The sequence below is a fragment of the Astatotilapia calliptera genome, chromosome 1 (assembly GCF_964374335.1).
Source record: "Astatotilapia calliptera chromosome 1, fAstCal68.1, whole genome shotgun sequence".
In the NCBI taxonomy this organism is placed as follows: Eukaryota; Metazoa; Chordata; class Actinopteri; order Cichliformes; family Cichlidae; genus Astatotilapia; species Astatotilapia calliptera.
The window spans coordinates 5,786,719-5,793,684 of NC_137422.1; the positions used below are offsets into that span (position 1 = coordinate 5,786,719).

The window sequence follows — 6,966 nt, forward strand, 5'->3', positions numbered from 1 at the left end:
ATTTTCTCACTGAGGTTGAGTACACTACAAAATAAACAAAAAAATTATATTTTTTGTACGCCATGAATTCTTCTTTTTACGATAGGCTTCTGCAGGGCAGGAGCTAAGCTAAAGGACTTACCAGAGGCAATGGGCTGCTACCCTGCTAGAGGCTGGCCACCCTGGTACGAGCCAAGAACAGGTCCCATGGCTTCAGACCCCCAAACATCGGCAGAGCCCCCCCTCCTGACAACGCCACAACATGCAGCCACGTGCCACTGAACCAACAAGTACCCACATGCAGCATCCAGTGGAGAGCCCCTCCCTCAATGACCACGTCCCACAGGGGCTGAGGGTCAAAAAGCCCCAGACACACAGACGCATGCTCCAATATAGACAAGGTAAGTTGTATAATGTGAGCTTTTCTTTTTTTCATCAGAACAAACAGCACGAGCTTCCTGCAGCTTTTCCAGAAGGCACAATATTAATGTAAATCACTTTTCATGTTTGTTTTAAAGTCTGATGGAAAGTAAACAAATAAATTACCCGCTTTCAATGGTAATTTTTTCTAACATCAAGGAAGCCTTTTCAATCTCTACAATGGAGACAGAGAGAGTAAAATTACCATGACCTAGAGAGCCACAGCAGCCACATTAATGGGAAACAGACACTGGAATGATCCTTTTAAGCACTTACTCCTAAGCTTTACAAAAAATCCCAAAACAAAACAAAAACAAAAATGTTTGGGAGAGGTCATGTCTAATGGTTTCTGGAAGACGCAGTAAATGCTAATGTTGTCAGCTGCAACTACATATTAGACTTAATGCAAGTAAATACAGTCATTTATGTGTGTGCTGAATGCATTGCACACGCACTCCTTTCTTAGGCTGTTGAGTTGTTGAGTAAGCTATCTTATATAGTTACAAAGAAAAGGTTTAATTTATAAAATAGTCTTTATTGAATGATGTTTTAACACAAAGTAACAACTTTAATGCTTAAAGCTTCGGTGTAATGAGTTTACAAAAAGAAAAAACAAATGAGAGCTTTGACACCTTCACTTCGTCACGTTCTCCTGTATTTGTTGAGCCTAAATTAGAGCAGCTTAAACTCTTTTCATCTTTTTTGATTTAATGCTTTTACTGCCTGTCTCAGTCTGACACACTCTTCATAACAATCTTGGATCTTTTAACAAAGCTAACTTCAAAACCTTTGTGTTGCGTCATATTTTACTTTTGGGGAGGGGAAGGGATAAAAATGAGACAATCAAGGTGAAAATTACAACAATCTATTGAAATAAAAATGTCAAGCAGCTGACATTTTATTTCAAAGCAATTTTCAAAAAGGATGCCAAAATGTACATTATTGCCATTGTTCCTACCACAGAAAGCTAGTGGTTTATATACAGCCGTTTATATGCATTTTCTTTTGCATCTAATTTTGCAACAATTTGAGCCACATCTTAAATGCCAGTCTTTCCATTAAAAATGAAAAGAAATAAATCTGTCCTTTTAGTTTTCTACACATAAACCAACAACAGGAAATGGAACAAGAGCTCAATCATGTGAACCAGTCCCCTCCTGACTGTGTCTATTTCAGGGCTCTTTGTATCTGCCATCTGCCACCTTCAGCAGGTGTTCCTCATCCTGCACCATGAAGCCAGCATATAGGACAGGCTCAGCTAATGACCCACCCCCAGCTATCAGGTAATGATGGGAAGGATGTTAAATTAGTCTCAGTGTCCCCCAATTTTCTCTTTCCCCCAACTGCCATACTCTGCATCGGTGTCGGTCTGTTACTCAGTCCCTCTCTGCTTCTTCATGGTCATCAATCACTCCATCCACCTGGGATCAGCCAATTAACCTACAACATGTTGTACATGAGCAATGTGGAGAGATGGCCTCTCTGACTGTCAGTGCAGGAAAGAGGGAGCTTGTGTTTCTGTTGGCTCAGTGCGTGAATGTCAGAGTCGTCTTCACTGGTGTTAATTAGAGAACAGCTTCACAAAAAACTTTGAAATGTCAACTCTTTAAAGTGCAGAATTTAAAAGTAGAGGATATGGGGATATTTCAGGTGACACGGTGCGTAGGCAGCTCTAGGCAACCTTGTTTAATAACAACGTTCTGTTTCATCTGTGGAAATAGAGATACAAGGATAAGCCCGCCATGACATCTTCATCCTCCCTAATATTATGCTTTGTTACTGCTGTGCAGCGCCCAGAAAGACAGACAGAACAAAGAGATGTATAGATGCATATATAAGAGGGAGGTAACATATAAGAGGGAGTGTGTGAGGAATCAATAAGATGAGAAAAACAAAGGGAAAATGGCTGGTAAGGAAAAATATTGCCAAGTGAAAGACAACTCTATTCTGTCTGTGTTATGATTTAAAAGACATCTAATATAGGTTGAGTGCAGAAAAGTCAATAAGTGAAAGCTGAACTGAATATGAGTCCTCTTTACTGTTTGTGTAAGAAAATTGAAACTGTAATGCAATGACTGTATAGTGAGTGTCACGTATAACCTCAACATTTATAGTTTTCATCATATCCACACACCATTTTATAACAAAGGTATGTGTATGATGGGCAGCATGGTGGTTAGCACTGTTGCCGCACAGCACGAAGGTAATGAGTTCAATTCCACCATCAGGCAGCAGGCTTTCTGTGTGGGGTTTGCATGTTCTCCCCATGTTTGTGTGGGGTCCCTCCGGGTACCCTGGCTTCTTACCACTGTCCAAAGACATGCAGTTTGTGGGGACAGGTTAATTGATTAATCCAAATTAATCAAAAATTTAATCAATCAAAATAGGTGTGACTGCGCGAGTAAATGTCTCTGTATGTTAGCCCTGCGACAGACTGGCGACCTGTCCAGGGTGTACCCTGTCTCTCGCCCTATGCCAGCTGGGATAGGCTCCGGCGACCCTGAAAAGAAGAAGCGAGTGGATGGACGGATGTTATGTGTGTAATGATAGATAGGAATAACTTCATAGCATTTAACATTAAGAGTTTATGTTTTATAGACCCTGTACACAAGACAATGATAACTTCCTGTGTTAAGACCGGATGTAGGGTTGTACATTTCCGGTAGCTTTATTTTGCAGTCAATTGCTACTGCGAAGGTGGACTCAAAAATCATGCTCAAAATACGAAAACGGAAAGATTACGTTAAATTACAAAGAGCAGAGGGTGGGAACACTCACCATTCACCATGCAGAAGACACATCGTCCACATTCAGAAGCACATCTCTGTATAGTGACAGTTCTTATGATTTAAACAGGCAAATGTTCAGCATTCAAACTAAAGGTGAACAATAGTCAGAGACAGATGTTTCCCAGTTATGTCGATATCAGTACACACCTACACAGCATGTCAACAAACCGTTAAAAAAAGCCACAGGATATAAAAAATACATGAATGATTGCTGGCAAGGGTCTCTATATGTTAGTATTTACGAAGGGTATGTTGTGACTTACTGTATCTTCACAATTACAGTGGTCCTTCGCTATAACGCGGTTCACCTTTTGCAGCTTCGCTGTTTCGCCGTGTTTTTTAAAGCGCATTGTGTTCTGCGTCCCGATCGGCTGTAGATCATTGTCGAGCTCCTCTGTGCTGTGCCGTGCTCTCCTGTACAGTACAGAATCGCTACATCGATCACTAGCAGTGTGTAGTGACGGGTTTTACAGCCTTAAAACATCTAAAATAATTGTAAAAAATAAAGTTGGCTACTTCGCAGATTTCACCTATCGCTGGTTATTTTTAGAACATAACTGTATATGCTGAGAAATTTCAACCCTTTCTCTCTTCTGCTCTGAGGTGCGAGGGAAAACTATCGACAAGTCGATGAACATCATCTACAGATATATTTGGTAAATGCCCAAGACATCTTGAGAAATTTAAATCGCCGCTTGAGTCGTCCATTTGGTTTACCTTTTTTGGAAAACCTGACCGTAAACAAGACGCGAATATCACTCCGGAAACGAAGTGCCCTACAGGAGTTTCCCCACCGAAAGTAGCATATGGTAAGGTGCACATAGTCTCTATTCTCTAGACAGATGGTATGCTTACATCATAGTGTGACAACACCTATGGGTTTGTGCTGGAGATGGTTTTGACAAGGTTTTTCTGTGACTACATGTAGACCAAAGGTTGGTATACTAAGCTAATGTGAGCAAAGCTGTATCCACAAATGGTATGGGTTGGTGTGGTGCTAATTAGCTTATTATAGTTGCACACTAAGTACAGTGGGGAATTTCTCTCACCACTTACGCTCAAACGTTATAGCACACTGTGACATATCACTTGTCAGACAGTTCCATTAAAATGTTTTCAAAAGATACCAATAACACAAAGATGACCAAGATGTCCAGTGAACAGAATTAAAGGAGATAAAACTTTAAACAGTGGCCAGGCTTTAACACTATCCAGATGGAGAGGTTATTAAAACAACTGTGATGAAAGGGAAAAACAAAACTAAAACTGTTTTATACGCACTGTAAACACAATGTTTGCCTTTCAGATTATGCTTTGGGCAGATGTGGCGACACAGAGATCCATACATGAGTGTTACGGCCGGTCTAGGGGACCCGACTGCAACAAGAGGAATGGTCCATCCCCTGCTCGACCCCAAGCAGCACATCACACCATAAGTTAAAATATGAAATGGTTTTCACTTTACGAGGCAAATATTTGTTTGCTTCATAAAACTGGAAAGGAGGAAGGCAATCCAGCAAATTATAGACCCATTGCTCTTTTAAATTGTGATCATAAAATCATAACCAAAATCTTAGCTACAAGATTGAGTAAACATATTTCAACAATTATACATCCTAATCAAACAGGTTTTATCCCTGGTAGATGCATGGTGTAAAGTATTTACCTCTGTATCATCTCCTGTGTGATGGATGCTGACTCCTGATACTCAAGGTTGAAAACGTAGTATGACGCAAAGAAGACAGCAAGGGTGCTGGCAAAGTCATGCATCTGCTCAGGCTCATAAAATACCTTGCCCTCCAAACTGATCATCCAGCGGCTTGCAGACATGAAATTATTCCCTAAAAACAGACAAGAGTCCAATAAGACAATGTGCTCACCCTTACAAATAAGGTTTCCACAAGAATGCTGGATAGCAGGCCTCACACTGTACAAAAATAGAATCCACACAGTTTGCTGCTGTTTCTCTTATTATTTATTATGTAATGAAAATTATGATCAATTACAGGAAAAAACTGCCTAATGTTTTGGCATTTTGGCCTGTGCTGAAATGTTAGGCTGTTTTTTCCTGTTGGTCATTGTGTATAATAAATAATAAGAGAAACAGCAGCAAACTGTGTGTATTCTATTTTTATACAATATAAAACAGACAAACCCCTGTTAAGTAAGTTGTTGTGGGTACAAATACAACAATAATTACATAGATTTTTTACAAAAATATTACAAGAGGATTGAAACTATTTACTTACCAAGCGCTATTACCCTTGGTGTGATGGGTAAGGTCATCTCTCTCTCAACAGACATCTTGGTGGAAAAAGCCTTTAAAACACAAACACTGAGGCTACATCACACTCAGCGCAGCCAGCAAGGGCAGGAGGACAGCAATGCACCACACTGGGCGGGAAAAGACAGAGAGACAATTAATTTAATGTTGCATTTATTTAACCCTTGAAAAATATATTTACATAAGTAAATAAAAGAAAAAAAAACACACAACCCATCTTTTCAAGAATAATTCAACTAATTGCTCTTTTGACCAACCTAACACAGACGTTACACGGTTTTCCTATGAAAAAGACCCTGGAAGACGTTGTATTAAAGGAAAAAAAACATGCTCCCCTTCCCACTTAAAAAAATAATAAATATTAAACTTAGGTTGGAGTTCCTCGCGCCACCAACCTAATGTTATATTAACTTTTTAATGTTGTGTACTGCAGCTCACACAAAATTAAATAAAGCAGGCTAACCTACATGAGCAAGCTCAAAACTGGATAAGATTGTTTTAGCAGTCTCTAAATTTCCAAAAAAAAAAGTTGTCTTTCTTTATTCTCATTAAATGTGTATTTTTACCTGCTGCTTTAGCTGAAGCTAAATGTCCCACTGTTAGCGTGGCCAGCTTCTCAATAGTCATAGAACAGAAGCGCAGGAGGACAACGCACCACACTCGGCGGGAAAAAGACAAAGACTGTCGTTGCGCCCGTGTTCTTCGCCCCTCCCCGTGGAAAATATATATCTAAATATATATTTAAATAAGAAAAGAAAAAAACACACACAACCTATTTTTTTCCAGAATAATTCAGCTAATGTGCTATTTCAACCAAGCTAACACCGATTTTAAGCCCCCTCCCACACACACACAAAAAATATATATGCTCTTAAGAATTAATAAACGAGTATGTTAGGTAGGAGAGTCCTTTGCATTACCTTATGACGTCCCGTTTGCAGTTTCCACACAGAGGTCCAACAATAACGAGGTGCAAAATATTTTGTCCTCTCGAGCATATCGTAACGAAGAGTTAACAAAGTTGGACTGTCTTTCCTCTCCTGTCAATCACTGGATCACAGGTCATGTCAGTCAGGATATGGAGTGATGGTTGGTAGAGGTAGGTGGGTGGGCGGGGCCAGCATGCATTCAGTGTGTGTTTCACTAAGTTGGGTTGACTAGTTCCCAGAAGAGTTCTGTACTTGTTTTTATACGTTCAGTAAATGAGCAATTCAGTTACTGCTCGACTGAGAAGCCTCCGCCAAATTATTACAATATTCTCCACTGACTGAAGTTCGCCTTTGGCAACGCAGTGGCAAGCACACATTTGCAGCAGCTGTGCATGTGCATACAACTGCATGCAGCAGATTAGATGATCAGAATTCTTGAACCTTACACACAGGCAAGTCCCCTAAAAAGTCAAAACTATAATACTTTCACTGGTATCATACTGACAAATGGCATAGGTTGGAGGAAAATCCGGAAATGGTTGGCAGTGAAAGAGTTAAAATGTAA

At 40.0% G+C, this 6,966-nt stretch overlaps 1 long non-coding RNA gene across 1 annotated transcript; it reads right to left on the bottom strand.

Annotated features, from left to right (window-relative positions):
- Positions 1-4,839: 4,839 nt before the first annotated feature.
- On the bottom strand, positions 4,840-6,535 carry LOC145429768 (uncharacterized). Its single transcript, XR_013910084.1, has 3 exons — positions 6,393-6,535; positions 5,438-5,539; positions 4,840-5,029 (listed from the first exon to the last, which is right to left on the bottom strand). It is a non-coding gene; the product is annotated as an uncharacterized LOC145429768 (long non-coding RNA).
- Between the last annotated feature and the right edge of the window lie 431 nt (positions 6,536-6,966).